Source organism: Miscanthus floridulus, chromosome 9 (assembly GCF_019320115.1).
Source record: "Miscanthus floridulus cultivar M001 chromosome 9, ASM1932011v1, whole genome shotgun sequence".
Lineage (NCBI taxonomy): Eukaryota > Viridiplantae > Streptophyta > Magnoliopsida > Poales > Poaceae > Miscanthus > Miscanthus floridulus.
The window spans coordinates 5,901,423-5,923,174 of NC_089588.1; the positions used below are offsets into that span (position 1 = coordinate 5,901,423).

At 49.9% G+C, this 21,752-nt stretch overlaps 1 pseudogene; it reads right to left on the bottom strand.

Annotated features, from left to right (window-relative positions):
* Positions 1–2,720: 2,720 nt before the first annotated feature.
* On the bottom strand, positions 2,721–8,243 carry LOC136479137 (probable LRR receptor-like serine/threonine-protein kinase At3g47570; annotated as a pseudogene).
* Between the last annotated feature and the right edge of the window lie 13,509 nt (positions 8,244–21,752).

Here is a 21,752-nt window from a genome sequence, read left to right on the forward strand (position 1 = left end):
CGTCTACGTAGCGTATATAAAGCGAAACCCGATTCCACGAAAAAATATAAATTAAAATAAATTATAAAACAATAAAATACGAACGTGACATCACTGCCGGTTAGCAGAAAACCGACAGTGTTGTCGTAAACATCACTGCCGGTTAGCAACAAACCGGCAGTGATGGCACTGCCGGCTGGAGCCACAGGCCGGCAGCGTTGGCTTAGCCATCACTGCCGGTTCTTGTCACAAACCGGCAGTGATTCTTACCACAACACTGCCGGTTGAAACACAAAGCGACAGTGTTGGTAGAACTGAACTCTACCGGATGGTCTTATGAACCGGTAGTGTTGGTGAAACTGAACTCTGCCGGTTGTGTAAAGAACCGGCAGTAAAGTTGAAGAACACTGCCGGTTTGTAGGAACCGACAGTGATAGCTTACCCTCATCAGTGCCGGTATGGTTGTGCCGGTTCAAAATTCGGCAGTGATGGGGTATTTTGAACCGGTAGTGAAGTACTATTCTGACGTAGTGCATTCTAGAGGACAAAAACTAATTTTAAATTAAATACTTTCTACTTATCAACCAATCACCATTAATCACGTTCACGTTGATGACTGATTAGGAAATAAAATGAGGGTACATGCATCTTTTATGATCTCTCTTAATTTGTCTTAGAATTCATAGAATGCACTGTATTACACGACAGAGAGAGTATGTCTTTGGTGAATGCACCCACATCGTTGCTCAAATTTAGTGACGCGTTTCAAAAAAGTCACTACGGTTCTGTAAAACCCATCATTAAAGAGTCACCCTATCCTGTAATATCCATCGTTAAGATATGTAAAACCCGTCACTACTGCCCACTAATAGTGACGCGTTTTCATAATTAATCCGTCACTATTATTTGACTTCAGTGACACGGGTTCTGTAAACCCCAACACTGCTAAATGATATCTGTGCCAGGGTAATTATAACACGTCACTAATATTTCCTATGCAGTGACACTGGTGATTATAACGTGTCACTAGTATTTTTTGTGCAGTGACATGGTTCAATAGGATGCCTTAGGTGACGGGGGATAGTTAGGACCCGTCACTACAGACACATATTAGTGACTGACATTATTTGTTTTCAGTGATGGATCCACATTAGTGATGCAAAATTAGTGACGCATGTGTTTTCCGTCACTAAAGTACGTCTAGGCCTGTCACTAATGTCTATTTCTAGCGTCGTGGTGATAACTACAATGAAAGTAACAACAGGAGAGCAAAAGCAAAAGATGAAATTGGATGAAGCTTTGGTGATGCTAATGCCCTTGAGATTGAAAGTACAGATGAAAAATGCTACACTGATACTTGGATGGAAAATGCTACACTGGACTTATATCCATATATACTTGGATTCCATCCTTACAAAGAGGTGGTCTTCTTGCATCTATTAAATGGAAGAGCCGTGGCTTAGCATTTGTATAGCTTGAGGGTTCAAGATTTGGGCCACTTACATGTGCCTTATCATGGCAGTGTTATAGATACGACTTTTGTGTACACTCATTATTGGGAGAGGGAGTTGTCCAAGCACAACTGATATATATGAAGACGAAAAAAAAATGGTCTTTGTGGGAGTTGCAGCTCTTACTTGGGTAATTTGGTGTACACGCAATGATCTAGTTTTTGAGGAAAAGCGATTCACCACTTTTATGCATGCTACCTTTAGGGAAACATAATGGATGCAATTTTGGGCATTATATTGTTGCAGCATGAGAGCACAAATGAAACAAATTCGCTTGGCGAGTAGAGCACTGAAAGTTGGTCTTTTGAATATTTTCGCCACAGATAGATAACAATAGAATTTGCTTATGATCATTTCCTCTTGCTTGTGTAGTCTTTTCCTTTTTGAGATTAGCGATTGAGCTGACAACATAGTAAGAACTTGGATGCGTGCAATCGCAGAGGACAATGATATTTCCCTTTCTAAAAAAAATGATCCTGAGTTCCTGACTCCTGAGAGTCAATTGCACTTGAAAATATTTTTTCACAATTACGGCAATCTTTTTATTTTTATTTTTTGGATGATCACCTGGCGCCTCCAGCCTTTCAATTCCTTCAAATATTCATGCTCACTCGCTCATTACTCCTGCTTCCATTTGGCGCAAGTACACTGCTAGCTGGAACAACATATTGGTATATTGCATATGATTGTACTAGTATAATATATATATTGTTAAACGCTGAAGGGAAGATCATTTCTTGGGCTCAAAATACTGTATACTTACTGAAGAATTTCCTGTGGGTGGGAATGCATGGTGAAAGAAGTGTTTTTTTTTTTTGTCAACAAAAGCATCCGACTCACCATAGTTAATGGCTAAATCTAAGCTAGACAGTGGTTTTTTCTTTGTTTTGCCTCATTCCCAACCTGCTAGTACGTAGTAACTGCGAATATACCTTTGTTCTGTTGTAGGCTACAACCACAATTACAACAGCGTACAGTAACAAGCTTCTCCTAAACACATAACAGTCGAAGGCTTGAAGCTGACTACAAACCACAATTACAACAGCATCCACACATACCACTGGTTACCCTTCTCGACGCATTGTAACCAAAGCAATGCCAGATAAAGGTTAAGAACTCTCCTCCAGAGTCAGGTCTATACTTGTGCTCTTCTGAGTTCCAACTGGGGGCAATGTGTACAAGTAATTTGGCCCACACCCCAGCCAGAATCTCCCATCGGTTTTCTTAGTCCTAGTTGTCGATAAGGTCCTTGGCTAACATAGCACATTGCTGCACTATGTTCATACTCAGCTTGCCATCCTCACTGTCTTGCACTGCAGCTGATGTTACGCTCCTATACTGCAGAAGCAAGCGACAAGAACAGACAATCGGACATAGTATAAAAATAGGGGTGACCAATTACAGGGCAGCGCTCTACATTGTTACTGATGTCATTTTTGTGTATTCCTCTTTTATCTTCTTCAGTTTCACCACCACGTTCCTCATTGACATCCTTTCTTCAGGCGAGCCACTTGAGCAGAGCAAGCCCATCTCGAATATTGGCACAAGAGAATCATTCAGGTCACGGATAGAAGCAGCTGCCTGCAGAAGCTGGTCATCCAGAACAGAGGCAAGTTCAGATGGAAATGCTTGATGAACCCACTGCCTGATGCTCAGTTCTCCATCGAACAGCAGATCTGTGGGTCTCTTTCCAGTGAAGACTTCAAGGAGCATGATTCCATAGCAGAACACGTCACTCTTGCGTGATGCCTTTCCAAGAGATGCGTACTCTGCTTAAGAGAGTTCACAAAACAGAGATTCAGCATAATTGATGGACACAATAAACAAATTCTAAACTAGGTTTGGCAAGAGTACAAAATGCTCTCGTACCTGGTGCCATGTACCCAAGTGTTCCAGGCATGGTTGCAGTGATCATGGAACTGTCATCACCCAATAGCAACTTTGCTATACCAAAGTCCGCTACATGCGCTGTCATGTCATCGTCAAATAGCATGTTGGCAGGCTTAAGTCACAGTGCAGGACCACCTCGTGGTGCTCGTGGTGTAGATACACCATTGCCATCGACGCATCCAGCATGATGTCGAGCCTCTTGAGGAACCCAAGGTGTCTTCTTCCTTCAGCGTGTAGGAGCATATCCAGGCTTCCATTGGGCATGTACTCAAGCACCAATATTCTAAGGTCCAGGTTGGAGCAGGTGCTTAGTATCTTTATCAGATTCCGGTGTCGAGCCATGTGAAGCACACGGCACTCAGCATCGAAGCTTCTAATTGCTTGTTCCAGTTGCATGTCTAGAACTTTTACTGCAACCACCAATCCGGTGTTCAGTTGGCCCTTGAAAACTTTTCCAAAGCTCCCAGTCCCCAACAGGTTATTGTCGGAAAAATTATCAGTGGCGCGAACAAGCTCATGGTAGGAGAGTAACCTATGGCTCATGTCATCACTTTGGCCAGAAACAGAGGCATGTACTTCTCTCTTGTTTCTAAGTTTCCTTCTAATCATTAGGTAAACAAAAAGAACAATAGAACCAAATGCTATGATGGCAGCAGGGAGTAGATATTTTAGCAAATGCATGTCATTTGAGTTAGACCTCATAAGACATGGTGAAAATCCTAGATGGGGAGCACCACATAGTCCAGCATTCCCAATCAATGATGACAAGGTGATGTTTGAGAAAACGCCTCCCTCTGGTATCTTACCTTCTAGCTTATTAAAGGAGAGATCCAAGATTGTTAAGGAGAGGTTGGCAAGGAACTTGGGAATGGCACCAGAGATATTGTTGGAGGAGATATCGAGTGATGCTAAGTTGATCAGCTCTTGAAAAGATTCTGGGATTGTGTCCTCAAATGAGTTGTGTGATAGATTTAAATCATGGAGCATCCTAAGCTGTCCAAATCAATCAGGGATTTTTCCGGTCAAAAAGTTGGAAGATATAAAAATTTGATCCACCTGTTTTAGACCACTAACATCAGCCGGTAGGGCACCAGAAAAATAATTGTAAGAAAGATAGAGTCCGAGAAGTTTATCAAGGTGGAATAAGCTAGCCGGTATTGTTGAATTTAAGTGGTTATACGCCAACACGAGGGACTCTATCTTGGTGAGGTTTCCTATGCTATCGGGTATAGGACCAAACAATTTGTTTCCCAAGAGATACAAACTTTGTAAGCTTGTCAACATACCAATTTGTGTTGGGATAGGGCCTGACATATCATTGCCTGAGATATCAAGGTATCCCAGATTTTGCATCAATGTGATCGATTCTGGTATTGCTCCCGTTAGTAGGTTGTTGCGAAGATCAATCTGGTAAAGATTACTTAAGTTTGCCAAGGTTGGTGGAAGCACACCTGTTATCTTGTTGTAGCCTGCATAAAACCCTTTGAATTCTGTGGACAGGTTTCCCACATGGTCAGGAAGTTCCCCAGTGAAAGAATTAGAAAATATGCGAACCTCCTGGAGCTGCCTACAATTGGAAAGAGAGGACAGGAAGCCAAGATTTCCGTTGAAATTATTATATGACAGTTCAAACGTGATCAGAGCTCGGATGTTCCCAAGTGTGGATGGTACTGATCCAGACAAGTGATTTTGTTGAAGATTTAGGTTATACATATTAGATAAATTTGTGAGACTGGTTGGCATTGGACCTGTTAGCTGGTTGGTTCCAAGATGCAGATACGAGAGTCCTCGCATTAGGCCTAATTCAGTTGGAATATCTCCTGTCAGGTTGCAGAAAGCTAGGCTTAGAACAGTAAGACTGGTGAGATTACTAAGAACAGCTGGGATAGATCCAACAAGGTGATTATTGCCCAAAAGAATAGTTGTGAGTTGGGGTAGTTGAGCCAACCATGTTGGCACAGTATCAAAGAAAGAATTGAAGGCCAATGAGAGAAATTGCAGTTTTATGGCATCCTGAAAGCGCTAGTGGTATCCCACCTACAAAGTTGTTCTTAGGCAAGAAAAACCTCTCCAACACCGGTAGGCTAAAACTTTGATTGCTAGGAATTGACCCAGATAGATTGTTTTGTCCTAGTGACATGACTTGCAGCAGTGACATGTTGAACATGGTCGTGGGTACTGTGCCAGAGAGCTGATTGAGTTGCAGGTCCAAGTACTCTAGCCGGGGCAAGGAGCCCACACCGTGAGGTATCGTACCTGATAGCATGTTGTTTCCAAGGTCGATGTACCTCAGTGAAGGTGTGTTATTGAAAAGATATGGTGGTATTTCACCACTTAACTCGTTATTTTTCAAAGAAAGGCCCTGAAGATTGGGCAGATTCTGTAGCAGCTCCGGCAAGATCTGCTTGGAGAGACTGTTGTAACTAAGGTCAAGAAGGTACAGCTGTGAGAGATTGCCTATGGTACTAGGAATGGCACCAGAGAGGCCATTTCCAGGGAGACTTAGTTCCCTAAGTGAAGGAGAATATAATTGGTGGAGATTGTGTTATATTGCATTGGGCCTCATGGGCTGATTATATAGAGTACATAGGACTAACACCTCACGTGGTTAGACAATGTGGTACTATTCCTAGTTACTCTAACATCCCCCCACAGCCACAGCGGGAGCGCCGCAGACGGTGACACTGGAGAAGAAGCTTAAGCTGAAGCTAACATCCCCTGCAGTCATAACAGTCGATGCGGCCCATATGATGTGGCTGGAGAAGAAGCCGATGAGTCCTCATGCAAGGCGGTAGCCCTTTTGTGCCGATGTCGAGGTAGCGAGCGTGAGGGCGCAATAGCCGTGGTCGAAGAAGCCGTGCTGAAGATGGCCGAGGTCGACGTAGTTGTGGTCGGATGCCTTGTCGATGGAGCTGCAGGCGCGCGAGGGGCGCCATGATAATGACGGAGACGCGTCGAGGCAGTCGTCGTGGAAGGGGGCGATGCCGAAGTCAACGCAGTCAAGGCCGTCGTACACGTAGAAGAAAGACGACGACGCAGTCGAGGCAGACGGGGTAGGAACGGGAGGGTCGATGCCGAAGTCGATGCAGTCAAGCCACCTGTGCGCCGAGGCGTGGGCTGGGTTTGCCAGTCCCAGCAACGCATCGAGGACGAAAGCACGCGTCGGTGTTGCCAATACCGGGCGTACAAGGTAGAGGGCCCCAACCATGGTGATGTTGTCGACGTGGTTGTGCTGGACGAAGAAGAAGAAGCAGTGCGAGAGTGCGAGAGCAGACGCATCGGTGAGCAGGGCTCAGCGACGATGCGAGGGGTGCGACCGGCGAGCATGGCTCAGCGACGGCGCGGGTAGCGGCAGCTCGATGACGAAGGCCTAATCAGCAGGATGAAGACCTTGTGCAGACGGATGGCGCAGCAAAGAGTGCGCAGTACAGTCGTCGATGCACAGGGGACGATGATGTAGATGCAACGGCGAAGCGGACACACGGGCGGCGGTGCTGCAGCCCGACGAGGCGACACGGCAGCAAGCCAGCAACTCTGTTGCTCGGAGAAGATGCGCATAGTACTCGGCGATGGACGTCACGGGAGCCAGGTGGATCGCGCATAATCGGTTGTACGGACCGAGTACGCGCGAGGTGGAGCGACGATGGAAGAAGCCGGCGGAGGCGTCCCAATCTGTGGTGGTGATGACGAACCGACGATGTAGACATGCGGACTGAATGACCGAGAAGCGACGCGGGAAGGCGTCCCCTCGGCATCGCCTGCCCCGGCCAGGCCGCACAGTCGAAGATGTAGATGTCATTGTAGTCGATGCCGATGCCGGAGTAGGTATGCGCGAGGTCGACTGGCGATGGGCGACTCAATCCCGATCAGTGATCAGGCAAACCAAAAAGATACAGCAACAACGGATCAGGTGTACCCCGGCAACAGTGCACCTCAGCGTGGCTCGTCCCGGCTCGCGGCACGAGCTGCTAGAGTCGGACGGGGCGGGGAGCACGGCGGGTCGCGAGGATGACGCAGATTGGCCGGCCGCCACCATAGCGGCACGATGTTGGGGTCGATCTGCCCGGGCCACCACCACGGCGGCGCGGGATGGGGCGACGCCCAGCATCCTCCACGGCGAGCGTGGAGAGGGCGGCGCGCGCCGCGAGAAGACCCGATCTGCCGCTTGACGACGACAAAGAGGGCGCGGGATCAATAGGATCCGACGCCTAAAGAGGTGGCGCTGCCCCCGGCGGAGATCGATTTCTCCCCGGGGCGCGTGGTGTGGAAGCGGCGGCGGCTAGGGTTAGGATCTAAACCTAGGCGAATGATACCATGAAGAAGGATATAATTGGTGGAGATTATGTTATATTGCATTGGGCCTCATGGCCTGATTATATAGAGTACATAGGACTAACACCTCACGTGGTTAGACAATGTGGTACTATTCCTAGTTACTCTAACACTAAGCCGATGTAGCCTACCAAGATCGGAAGGAATTGTACCGGAGAGGTCGGTGTTTGTGAGGTTGAGCAGCATGAGGAAAGAGAGGTTACCGAGATGTGGGCCGAGCTCTCCTTGGCGTGACACACCTGGCAAAGATAGCGTGGTGACGCGCTGCCGGCGGCGGCTGCATGAGACTCCGACCCAGCGACAGAAGGACACCTTGGTTGTCCAGTTGCTGGCAAGGACACCGAGAGGATCGGCGAGTTGGCCTTTGAAAGCCAGGAGCGCCGCGAGGTCAGTGTCGCTGCCATTGATGTTGTTGGGAGTCAGACTTGGGCCCGGAGAAGACGAAGAAGCAGAAGCAACACCAGAAACTAGAACTGACAGTAAGGTGGCCAGCAATAACACCAGCACGAACGAGCTGCTTGCAGGAGCCATTGGAGCTGCTTGCAGAAGACAGAAATGCATACAGAGATCGAGTGTGTTGTGGTGCACCTCCATGGACTGCTCCGTAGCAACATTTTGTAGGAAAGTAGTAGCCCGATTATATTGGTCGGATGGCCATATTGGTCGCTTGCGCCTTGGCTGGGCTTGTTTGGCTAATATGTTGACTGATGATTACCCGTTGCCGGCCAGAGGAATGAAGAAAGAAAGGCTTGTTCTGGTATAGTTGTACACTACTTGTACTTGGTGACACCTGGCTGCCCGTAATGCCTGTAGGTTTGTATCTGTTGAGACTTGCTATCTCAGACGGTGAGGAAGTGGTAGGGGCCTCCGCCCGATGAGTGCAGTAATCGGGCGGGAGCTTTGGATGGGTTGGCACGGCAAGTGGGCGTGTAAGGGAGTGACACGTAATGCTATGGTTTCATTAATACATTTACCAACCTCTCCGTACTGTTACAAGTGTTTCCTATTTATAGGGCTCACCTACCGCCTTTGCGGTGCTTACAACAGTGCCCCTCAACTGCTACAGTACATTCTGTGAATATTCCTCTACTTGCTCTTCGTCTCGGGTGTAATCTTGCCACGCCGCTATCAGATACTGGGCCTGCGTGACCAACCGGTCCAGCAGGCCTCAGGATTCATTGATGGGCCTTTGGCCCTCTGCCGTCGGTCTCCGCCTCAGGGACGCCGAAAGCCACCGACCTCCGACGCCTGGTTCAGTCGTGCTCCTGCTCGGGCCTCCGCCCATATGAGCGGAGGCCGAACCGGAGTGCCAGCGCCGTCCATGAGCGCCTTCCTCTGCTTACCTGCACACACATATTAGACGTTGGCATTTGATTAGCCTGTCAGTGGGGCGGCCTCCGCCCTCTTCGTCCGGAGGTGCCTGCGCGCCTAACGGGCGGAGGCTCCGCCGAGGTTGCATGCAGCGTCCTACGAGCACAGTCTAAGAAACTGTCATCTTTCCAGGGTCAGGGTCTGGAGGCGTGGTGGCTGGGCCTTCGCTTAGGTGATCGGTCGGAGACGTCTTTGCGAACTGCTGACCGCGTAGGTCTCCGCTACTCTCGGAGGCCATGTTACAACAGTTCCCCCCTTTTGAGACCACGGTCCGCCTGAGCGTGTCGTGAGCTCAAAGCGCCTTAAGCAAGGACGTCCGCAGGGGCGGAGACTGCGCGTGGTCGTGTCTCCGACCGATCCTCGCCGGTTCCCCCCTGGCCCGCTCTAGCATGGCCGCTGGTCTTGTTAAGGTTGCCGTTGGGCTACAAATCTAGCCGTTGTGCACCTTGCAACTTATCCAGGGGTTACCGTTGGGCGCCAGGCGCACTATCCGGGGGTGACCGTTGTACGTCGAGAGCTGAACCGCCCGCCCGCGGCCTATATAAGGGCGGTGTTGGTGGCAGGGTCCCCCCCCCCCCCCGCACGAGTCATTCGTTTTCGTTGCAACGCCTGAAATCGCTCTTTGCTTTCTTTGCTTTTGCTTGAACTGCCTTCGCGCGTTCCTTCTTTCCGCTTGCGCCTTCCTCCCAGGTTGCCGCCGCGGTGGCTTTCTTTTCGGCCTTCGCCCATACTCGCCAGCCCGCCTTCTTCGGACCCTATCGCCACCTTCTTGGTGTTAGGGCAGGCGGCTAGAGTGCACGTTTTGAGGAGTGCATGATTGCCTCCGCCTCTGCGCTGGAATTTGAGAAGCTGGTGGAGGAGGATTTGGGGAGTGTCTCTGCGTCTGTCGATGACCTGGTCGCTGCGGATTCCGGAGACATGGCAATAAAGTCATGGGATTTCAGCCCGTCCTCCATTACTGAAGAGGCGGTCGCGGAGATGTTGAAGGAATCGTATTTTCCTTCTTCGAGGGTAAAGATCCCTCCGCCCGGCCAGACCGTTCCAGAGCCGGAGGAGGGATATGCGGTGGTGTTTCGGGACTTTTTCACCTGCGGCCTCCGCCTTCCTTACGTCCCCTTCCTCCGCCGGGTGTTGGAGACGTTCAACGTCCAGGTTCACCATCTGACCCCTACGGCCTTCCTCACGCTCAACAAATTTTGCTGGGCGTGTGTTTCTTATGGCGCCGAGCCGGATGTGGACACCTTCTGCGCGTATTACGAGCTGTAGAAGCAGCCGGAGAAGAAGAAGGAGGTGCGGGAGGGCAAGGAGGTGGAGGTGACCTACCAATATGGTAGTTGCACCTTTATGTCGAAGAGGAACCAAGGCGTAGACCGCCTGGAGATTTCTTTTTGCCAGAAGGGCAAGTGGGACCGTGGCTGGCTTGAGCAGTGGTTCTACGTGAAGATCTACGGGGTCCGCGGCACTACTGAGGATAGTGCGGAGGTCGTGGAGTATCCATTGACTTCAAGAATGGAGGTGATGGCGCCGCATACGCGCGTGGATCCACCGGAGGAGATGTCTCCGGTGAGGAAGGCTTGCGACCGGGCTTTTGCGGCAGCGTGCAGCTACTCCGGGGGCCACGACCTGGTGGAGGAGATTATGGCCTCCAACTATTGGCCCCTGGGTAGAGACAACCCAGCCTTTCGGCTGGAAAAGGTGAAGGTTCCCGTTTTTGGGCCGGAGGCCGGGATTCCATTCCCCCGCTTTGGTCGGTCTTTGGGGGAGGGGTGACGGAGGACAGCTTCGTTGCCGACGTTGAGGAGGCCACCGTCGGGTTGGTTGGCAAAATTCCCGAGCGTGAGTACACATCTCAGAGAGTCGTGGCAGGCACCATGCCACGGCTCAATCGAGTTTTTGAGGAGCTCGGGATCGTCTACCGGGAGCACGAGGTTCCCGCCGAGGTCCTGGCTTCGATTGACAAGAAGAAGAAGAAGGCCTCCGTGAAGAATGTTACGGCAGAGGCCGAGTCCAAGAAGAGGAAGGGCGCCGCTATTGCTCAGGCGCCTGCGAAAAAGAAGAAGAAGACCGGTGCTCTGGTGATCACACCGGCCGCGTCTTTGGCCGGTAGTGTGGGCGTTGCCTCCGCCGGCAGTGAAGATGTTCAGAGCTCCTCCGTCCCATCAGTGGACGTGCGGGTCGCGAGCGGCGGGGATCGCGGCTCTCTTGGAGCTCCGGTGCGCCCTGTGCGCGGCACTGTGAGCGGTGCGGAGCGTCCGGAGGCCAGCGCTGCTCCGGCACGCTCCTTGCACGGTGCTGCGAGTGTCGCCGAACAGTCGGAGGCTAGCGCCGCCGATCCTATGCCCGACATTTTTGGCGGGTTGTATTCAAGTTCTGAAGAGGGTGCGGAGGTCATCTTGCAGCACGCTCCTTCGTCTCCCGCCGTTGTTGCGCCATCTCCCGCCGTTGTTGTGCCTTCCTCCATGCTGGAGGCTGTGCTAACTGAGCAGGCCCCGGCAGCTCAGTCTTCTTCGAGCCCTTCGCCCGCCAGGCCGCTGGCAGAGGAGAGCCGGCCCTTTGGGCCTTTGCCGCATGATGGGGCGGAGACTTCTGCCCAGGGGGCTCGGCAGGCGGCCCAGCCTTGGCTTTTTATGAGTGAGTTTGTTTGGCGCACATTTTTGTGTTTACTGTCTTCGCCTGGTTTATCTGTTTATGTATTATATCAAGTGCTAATAATGTGTACTTGTTGCTTTGTAGGTGATGTCATGGCTGGACTCCTCGCCCCAGTGGAGCGAGCGGCCGCTGCCAGCGTCAGGTTTGGTCCAGGGCAGCCGGGGCCGATGGCGCCGGGTCCGAGTGAGTATAGAGTGTTTTTTATCTTACTCATCTTTTGGCCTGTTGTTATTGCCTATTTCTGATCGACCCTCTGACCTGAGTTGTTGTTGTTGTTGTTTTTTTGCTACGCAGGCTCCTCCGACACTTCTATCTCAGGTTGGGAAGAGTGCTATCTTGGGGTTCTTGGAGACGTCGGAGGTGGTCTCTGGCGGTTGGTGTATTTATTGTGAGATTTGTTTTTCTCACCTTATGGTTTTGTGTTTGTTTGTTCTTCTTTGAACAGATCGCTTCAAATAGCGTCTGAGGGAATGGATTTCTTCCAACTTCTCCGTGTTAATCTAGAACACCAGAGCTTGGTGCGTCTTTGGTGGTTTGCCTTTTTTGGTGTATGTTCGCATTTAGACTTGTTTTTGTTTCTATTGCTGATCGCCTTGGTCTTCTTCTTTCTGATCGCAGGGGTATCACACGGCCGTTGTTATGGAAGAGCGCTGCACTCGCAAGGTCTCCGACCGAGATACTGCGATTGAAGCGCTCAAGGCGGAGAACGAGCGCCTGGATGGTGAAAAAGGGGATTTGGCCAACTCCCTTGCAGCTCTCCGCCTTTCTCTGGCGGAGAAGGAACAAGAAAAGGAGGCTTTGAGGGTCGATCTCACCAAGGCTCGGGATGCAGAAGTTTTGTCCGCCGAGCAGGCCCGTAGGGCGAACGAGTTGGCCGAGGGTCTCCGGCGAGAGCTGGCCTCTGAGAAGGAATCCGCGACTGTGGTGGGGGAGCAGCTGTCTTTGACGACGAGGCGTTTGGACTCGGTCAAGGGGTCCTTGCTGCAACCGTTGGCCATTACCAGGCCATCGTCGCCGAGTTCGGAGGCGAAACCTCCGCTCCTCTGGAGGAAGACAGCGTCTACGCCCTCACCTCCTGGCTAAAACGTCACCTTGCGAAGCTCCCCAGTCTGATCAATGGCTGCACGGACTATGGGGCGCTGGCGGGAGTAGCGAATTACGCCAAGCTTTTGGTGCGCGGCGGGTGTACGCATACCGAAAGTATTCCAGAGGGAGCGCTGCCGGGTCCGGAGGAGCTTGGTGAGACTTCTCTTGGTTTGCGAAAACCCTTGAGAAATTTCATTGGGTACTTTTGGGCTCCATTTGGGAGACCTGCTGCCCGGAAACTGGCGGAGGAAAAGAGGGCGAAGGTATTTCTAGTCTTTGTAGCCACTATTTTTCTCTCCTTGCTTTTTGTGAAGCTGCGAAGGCTTTCATTGCCTGTGCCACTGATATTTTAGCCTGTGCTACAGGATGCGCAGAAGAGTCTTGCGGGCAGGCCTCCGCCAGTTCCGCGTTCGTCGACCACGGGCGACGCCTCCACCACCGCTGGCGCTCCGGTGGGTGCTACGATCGGCGGTGTTGATGGTCGGAGGCCGTAGGCGCCGTCCCCGCCCACAGTTGATGCGGGCTCCGTTCCAGGGACTTCTGCTGCGGCCGAGGCGCCGGAGGTCTAGGCTCTTTGTAGGACTTAGCTGTTTTGACTTGTATATTGTAGTCCAGTTGGACTCTTATAAATAAAGTTTCTTTTGTTCTGAATGGTTTTGTGGAAAATTTTAACCTCGCGCAGGTTTCGAATCGGGAGCCCGCGTAAGATGTTGCGCCTTTGACTCTCTACAACGATGGTATTTATGTGAGCGGAGAGCTTTGGGAGTATTGGCGTTCAACCTTTCCCTGCAGCGTTGCGCGCGACGTGTTTGAGTCAGTTAAGTTTGACATAGACGATGAGCGCGCTGGGTTTACTCGCGCGCTTGCTTGGCACGGACCTCCGCCACAATAGTTTGGATTTTATTGTAAGTTTGTGTCCTGTAAGAATGCTACTTAATGTTTTATGGAATACAAAACAGGTTCACTTTCTTGATTGTTTGTGCGGGGGCTTATGTCTATTGTGTTAGTTTACATATCTCGTCTAGTCCCGAGCTTGCACACCGTGGGCCTTTGCTTGGGCGAACGTGCGCGATACAGAGGTGGTGGCCAGGACCTCTGCCCCATGTTCTCTCCTTCTCTGTGCTTGCTTGATGGCCGGGGTAGGAGTGCTTGCATTTTTTTGGCCGGCGGAGGCATACTTGAAGTTCGCCTGGCGAGGGTTGCTGAGTCGGTGTGGGATCCGATAGGAGGTTTGGTGCGGCTTGTGCATGAGGCGGAGACTTTTGGTATTTGTTTAGCTGGGTGTTTTAGCTGTCTGGTGGTATAGGCCTCTGACGCTGCACACCTGTGGAACATGTTTCATTTGTGGAGATGGTAGGTTAGGTTTCTGGCGTCAGGGGGATGTTACGAGATTTCGTACGATGTCCCCCCTCTTCCGTAGGCCTACGCTGTTCATCACCATGTCGTAGGTTCTGTCTCTATTTCCGCTGTCTCCGACCATCTACTGGTGCCTCCGATTTTACAAGTTTTCGTACAATATCTACGGCTGACTTAGATATCTAAGGAGACCCCTGCCTCCATGGCTGTTGCTGTGGCTTGTGCTTATGCTCTGCCTTCTTCACCCCTTGCGCCCTATGCTGACTGAGGTTTTAAGGGCATGGGGGGAGCCTGTTTTATAGTGGGGTGGTGGCTTTTGGGTGTTAACTTTTTGGTACATTGTTAGTTGGAACGTATCTTGGCTTTAATGGCCTATATCTTGCTTGAATTATTCGTTCCTTTTGAGATTTTTTGAAGTAAATAGGCCTAGCGCCATAATGGTGACAGTGTTTTGTCAGATATTTTTCTCTTTTTGCTATTTTCGATGGCGGAGACTTCCTTCCTGGTTCTAGCGCCATAATGGTGTTTTTCCTGATGCTTGGGGTAGGTTTTTTTGTTAAGGTTGGAGGCCTGTTTGGCCGAGGTTGTTTTTGCCTTGATGCCTGGATTTGTTCAGGTCTTCGTCAAGGTCGGAGGCCTGTTTGGCCAAGGTGGTTTCTGCCTTGATGCCTGAATCTGGTCAGGTCTTTGTCAAGGGTCAGAGGCCTGTTTGGCCAAGGTTGTTTTTGCCTTGATGCATAAATCTGGTCAGGTCTTCTTCAAGGGTCGGAGGCCTGTTTGGCCAAGGTTGTTTTTGCCTTGATGCCTAAATCTGGTCAGGTCTTTGTCAAGGGTCGGAGGCCTGTTTGGCCATGGAGGTCATTCCAAATTGCCAAAGCCTGTGGTCGGCGCTTTGAAAGGACCTGTGCTTGTTTTTGTTCACCGAATATTGCGGCGCGAGAGCTGGCGGCTTTCGGTTTTTCGACTTTTCAAGCGTTCTTTTGGGGAATTACCACTTTATACTTCTAGAGGATTTTTATATTGAGCCTGCCTCGTTAAAAACCTCACCTCCGCTTGGAGTTCCCCTATGAGGAAAAGAGTACAGGCTCTTTTGCATTTTTTGGGTTAAAGAAAAAAAAGGAACTGAAAAGTAAATGAACAGAGGGGCCTCCGCTTATTATTTGCAGAGGTTGCCCTTTGGTACATTGCCTAGATGTAGTATCTGTGGAGGCTGTCAATATTCCAGGTGTGGGTTGTCGTGACACCTTCGCTGTCGGTCAAGTGGAAAGAGCCTGGGCGCCCTGCTGCCGTTGCTGTGTATGGGCCTTCCCATTTCGGTTGCAGTTTGCCAACAAGTTGTGCGTTGGGTTTTCTTCTGAGTATGAGGTCTTCGTGTTTTATGTCTTTTCTTACCACCTGAGAGTCCCTCCACTTCTTGGTTTGGGACTGATATTTTGCAATGTTTTCGACTGCTTCCAGTCTTGTGGCTTCTATTGTTTCTTTTGCATATTCTTCATCTTGCAACATTAGCTGTCTCGTTGTGCGGAGGCTTTCGTGCTTGATTTCTTCTGGCATCATGGCCTCTTCTCCATAGAGCAGTTTGAATGGTGTGAATCCTGTTGTCCTTGAGATAGTTGTGTTATGTGACCAAATCACTCTGGGTAATTCATCTACCTATTTTCCTTTGCGGAGGCCCAGCAATGTTTTTGATATTGCCGAAAACACTACTCTGTTTGCTCTTTCCACAGCACCATTGGACTCTGGGTGGTATACTGAGGCGAAGGCTAGTTTTGTCCCAATGCTTTTGCAGAATTCTTTAAAGTTCTCTGAATCAAATTGCTTTCCATTGTCTACTGTCAGAATCCTCGGTACACCGAATCTGCAAATGATGTTTTGCCAGAAGAATTTTCTGACAGTTTCTGAGGTTATCTTCGCCAGTGGCTTTGCTTCGACCCATCTTGTAAAATATTCTACTGCCACTACTGTGAATCTGTTTCCTCCTTGGGATGGTGGTAATGGGCCGACCAGGTCCATACCCCATCTTTGTAGCGGCCATATCAGCGGTATAAGCTGGGTCTCCGACGATGGTTTTGTCTGCCCAGGAGAGAATGTTTGGCATGCTTTGCATGTTCTGACTGTCTGCTCTGTGTCTTGTATGTGTGTTGGCCAGTAAAAACCTTGCCTTATTGCCTTTGCTGATAATGCTCTAGAGCCAATGTGGGACCCGCAAATTCCTGAGTGTATTTCTTGAAGCAACTCTATGCCTTCGCTCTATGATATGCATTTTAGGAGAGGCTAGACTACTCCTTTCTTATACAGTACACCATCTATGATTGTGTAATTTCTTGCCCTGGCCTGTATTCTTGCTGCTTTTGCTTCATCTTCTTCGGTGGTTTTGCCTTCTAAGAATTCTGTTATCGCCTTTCTCCAATCTTTATTTTGCAGGTGTAGTATGGGCTTAGGTGCCTTAGATGTCTCCGCAGTTGCCGGAGACTTCAGGATCTGGTAAAAAGTGTTTGGTGGCAGTGGCAGGTTGTTTGCCGCAGCTTTTGCTAGTTCATCTGCCTCTGCATTTTCTGATCTTGGGATGTGCTTCAGGGTGAAGTCCTCGAATCTCCGCTCCAAATTTTTTTACAACGGATAGGTATTTGATGAGTTCTGGCTCTCTTACTGTGTATTCTTTCTCTACTTGGCCAGTAACCACTTGAGAATCTATTTTGACTATCAATGTTTTTGCCCCTAGGGCCTTTGCTTTACTGAGGGCTAGGATCAGGCCTTCATATTCTGCTATGTTGTTTGTTGATTTGAACTCTAGCCTTGCTGCGTATTTCAGTCTGACGCCGGAGGGTGCTGTTAGGACGGCAAAGGCTCCTGCTCCGGCTTGGCCCCAGGCTCCATCCGTGAATGCTATCTAGCTTTGAGTGGTTGGTTGTACCTTGGGCTCTATCGGAGGTGTCCAATCTGCTACAAAATCAGCTAGTGCTTGTGATTTGATTGCTGTTCTGGGGATGTACGAGATACCAAACTGTGATAGCTCTGTAGCCCATTTGCCTATTCTGCCAGAGGCTTCTTTGTTTCTGAGCAAGTCTTGCAGTGCAGCGATGTTGGAACTGAGATTTCATTGGCTTGGAAATAATGCTTTAGTTTTCTTGATGCCATCAGCACTGCGTAGGCAACTTTTTCTACCTCAGTGTAGTTTAGCTTGGCTCCGGACAGTGCTTCTGAGATAAAATAAATTGGCTTTTGAGTTTTGCCTGATTCTTTTTCCAGCTCGTGAACTAAGACTACGCTGACTGCATGGTCGGAGGCCGCCACATATAGCAATAGGTGGCTGCCCGATTCTAGGACGGAGACCACCAGTGAGTTTGCCAGATACTCTTTCAAGTTATGAAATGCCTCCGACTGCTTGGACCCCCACTCAAAGTTGTCTCCGCCCCTCAAGGCTTGGAAGAAGGGTAGGCTACGTTCTGCTGATTTTGAGATGAATCTGTTGAGCGCTGCTATTCTTCCCGTCAGCTTTTACACTTCTTTCTTGTTTTTGGGTTCTGCCATTGTCATTATTGCTCTGGTTTTGTCTGGGTTCGCTTTGATGCCTTTGCTGCTTATGATGTATCCGAGCATCTTCCCTTTTGTGACTCTAAATATACATTTTTCTGGGTTGAGGCGAAGGCCAGCTGTCCTGAGGTTGGCGAAGGTCTCTTGTAAGTCGGAGACATGATCATCCTTGTTCTTGCTCATGACCACTATGTCGTCGACGTAAGCTATGATGTTTCTATCTAGTTGTGAGCCCAAAACTTCCTTTGTCATTCTGGCAAAGGTTGCTCCGGCATTTTTGAGGCCCTCCGGCATTCTGGTGTAGCAATATGTCCCGAATGGAGTGGTGAAACTTGTCTTGTCTTCGTCTTCTTTTTCATCCAGATTTGGTGATACCCAGAGAAACAGTCGAGGAGAGAAAACCTCTGGCATCTGGTTGCCTTGTCGATGGAGGCATCTATTCTTGGCAATGGGAAATGGTTTTTTTGCAAGCTTTATTCAGATCTGTGAAATCTATGCACATTCTCATTTTGTCATTCTTCTTTGGTACCAGTACTATGTTTGCAAGCCATTCTGAATACTTGACTTCCCTAATGACTTTTGCATCTAGCAATCTTTGCACCTCCGCCTTTGCTGCTAGGATTCTGTCCTCCGATATTTTTCTCTGTTTCTGCTTTCTTGGCCTCATGTTTTTATTGATATTCAGTTCATCCTGTATGATGTCCCTGCTGACTCCCTAGAGGTCGGAGGCTAACCAGGCGAAGATGTCTTTGTTTTTTACTAGAGTTTCTATGAGCTCTTCCTCCTCTGCTTTGCTCAATTCTGAGTTGATTGTTACTTTTCTGTCTGGTAACTCCTTTTCTAGAGGGGTCACCTTTGTCTCTTCTTGACCTGCCATATATGTTTTTCCTCTGGGCATATCTGGAGGCTCTAGTTCTTTGTCTGCCGACTCGACTGCATTGATGTTTCTTTGGGCTCTGTAGATTGCTTTTTCTATGTTTCTTGCTTCTTTTTGGCTGCCTCGGACTGTGATAATACCATGGAGTGCTGGTATTTTCATGCACAGGTAGGCCATATGCAGGGCTGCGTTGAATTTGGTCGTGAATCCTCTGCCCAAGATGGCTTTGTATGGGTAATACAGATCGACGACGTCGAAGGTTATGTACTCGGTTCTAGCATTTGCTTGGGTTCCAAACGACACTGGGAGTGAGATTTTTCCTAATGCTTGTATCTGCTTGCCTCCGAATCCTATCAAAGGGGATTCAGAGGGTTGTAGTTGATTTCTGCTGAGCTTCATTTGGTCGAAGATATTTGTGAAGATGATATCTGCTGAACTGCCAGTGACAATCAGTACTCTGCTTATCTCCCATGCTGCTATGTTGGTCTTGATTACCATTGCGTCTGTGTGAGGGTAGCTTTATAGCTGGAGATCTTCTTCTATGAAGGTGATTGGGACTCTAGACCAATCTGTGTGTTTTGCTGGGCCTTGGACTGCTACGTTGTTTACTAGGCGGAGGTGATCCTTTTTCTGCTTTTTCGTTTAAAACTCCATTGATGATCCTCTGGCGATTGGTAGTATCATGCCTATTGTTGGTAGTGGTCCATGGGGGTTGACTTGGTTTTCTGGGTTTGGCTCATTTTTTGGTGTTGGTGGTTGTTGTGAGGTGGTGGCGGAGGCAGTTGCTGCATGTGCTGCTGTTACGGCGGAGGCTCGAACCTGCTTTGGTTTTGTGACGGTGGGTTTGTTTTGAGGTAGGTTATGTGGGGAGGTTTTGGGTTTATGTAGGTCAGGCTTGCCTCCGACCTGTAGTTACCTGCCGGAGGCTGCTGCGAAGGCGCTGACCGCCATGCTGGTAGGAAGTTTGGGTAATAGGCAGAGGCCAGTGTGGAGGGATGTATTTGGTTTGCGTTTAGCGCTGGGTACATTGGGCATACTGCTGGTGGCCAGTTGTGTAGGTGGTGCTGACCTCTCTTGCACTTTGCTGTGTCCGAGGTTGGGCAGCCTGTTTGTTCTTCATCTTTTCCTGTGTCTCTTTTGTCTCCGGACAATCTTTGGTGCTGTGCCCTACGCTTTCGCCGTGAAAAACGCAATATGGCCTGCGTTGTTTCTGCTTGTGGTTTTTGTTCCAGTTTTTGCCTTGGTAACCTTGTCGACCTTGGTTCCTGGTCTGGGTCTCCGGCCCTGCTGGCGCTGCCAGTTGCCCTTGTTCGGGGTAAGGTTGACCCTCGATACTGAGCACTTGCCCCTGGCCTGGTTTCTAATTTGATGCATTCTGGTTCATATAGCTTTTCTGGGAGTTTTTGCTGCTGTTTTGCTGTCTGTTTTGACCCTGCTCCTCCAGCCTTTTCCGAAGGTCATTGTCTGATCTGCAGTATTTCTCGAACTCGTCATACAACTGTTGTATGGAAGTTGGTTTCTTTCTTGCTAGGTGTGCTGCGAATGGTCTAATTCGGAGGCCTTTGATCGCTGCTTCGATGGCGATCTCGTTTGGGATGTCTGGTGCCTTCGCCTTTAGTTGCACGAATTTTCGGAAGTAGTCGTGTAGTGTCTCTCCCTGCATTTGCTTGCACTGGAACAGATCTATGGAAGTCAGCGACTGTGCTGTTGCAGTTCTTGCTCAAGTGTTGTGCCTGAATTTGGTTGGACCTCCGGATCTTGAATCTCTGGATCTTGGGGTTCCGGTGGTTGACCCTAGGCATCTGCTCTGGTGTCATCCTCCGCTGGCGAGGTTGCGTAGGTGCTACGAGTGGTGCGCCTAGGCCTTTCTCTCTGACTCGTGGTCGTTGCTGCTCTGGTGGTGGTTTTTCTTTTCCCTGCCATTGTTGGTTTGCCTTGGCCAAACCACGGTGGGCGCCAGTGTTGAGACTTGCTATCTCAGACGGTGAGGAAGTGGTAGGGGCCTCCGCCCGATGAGTGCAGTAATCGGGCGGAAAGCTTTGGATGGGTTGGCACGGCAAGTAGGCGTGTAAGGGAGTGACACGTAATGCTGTGGTTTCATTAATACATTTACCAATCTCTCCGTACTGTTACAAGTGTTCCCTATTTATAGGGCTCACCTACCGCCTTTGCGGTGCTTACAACAATGCCCCTCAACTGCTACAGTACATTCTGGGAATATTCCTCTATTTGCTCTTCGTCTCGGAGGTAATCTTGCCACGCCGTTATCAGATACTGGGCCTGCACGACCAACCGGCACAGCAGGCCTCAGGATTCATTGATGGGCCTTTGGCCCTCTGCCGTCGGTCTCCGCCTCAGGGACGCCGAAAGCCACCGACCTCCGACGCCTGGTTCAGTCGTGCTCCTGCTCGGGTCTCCGCCCATATGAGCGGAGGCCGAACCGGAGTGCCAGCGCCGTCCATGAGCGCCTTCCTCTGCTTACCTGCACACACATATTAGACGTTGGCATTTGATTAGCCTGTCAGTGGGGCGGCCTCCGCCCTCTTCGTCCGGAGGTGCCTGCGCGCCTAACGGGCGGAGGCTCCGCCGAGGTTGCATGCAGCGTCCTGCGAGCACAATCTGAGAAACTGTCATCTTTCCAGGGTCAGGGTCTGGAGGCGTGGTGGCTGGGCCTTCGCTTAGGTGATCGGTCGAGACGTCTTTGCGAACTACTGACCGCGTAGGTCTCCGCTACTCTCGGAGGCCGTGTTACAACAGTATCTGAGATAGACGTGCCCATACTAAATTCCAGGTCCGTCAAAGTCATCCAGGGTCCAACCAAAACCCGACGATCATGATGGAAAATATACTAGAGCCTGCAGATTCTCACATAAGAAGAGAGAGGAGCAGCATGAATGTGCTCCTTGATAAGTAATAAGTTACTGATTTCATTTCCTTCCTTCGCCGGCTGCTGCCTTCCTTTTCCCCTATGCTAATCTGCATCTGCTATGTGCGCACACCAGAGCTTCCACGATCGCCTCTGCTAGCTTGTGAGTTGTGGTGCTTCCTTGTGAAGTAATCAACTGCCGACCATGGCCGGTGATAGGACATGAGGATGATGTGGTCCACTAGCACCACTGAATGGAGAAATTCTAACACAATATTACGCTTTCAAACCTTGCCAGTTT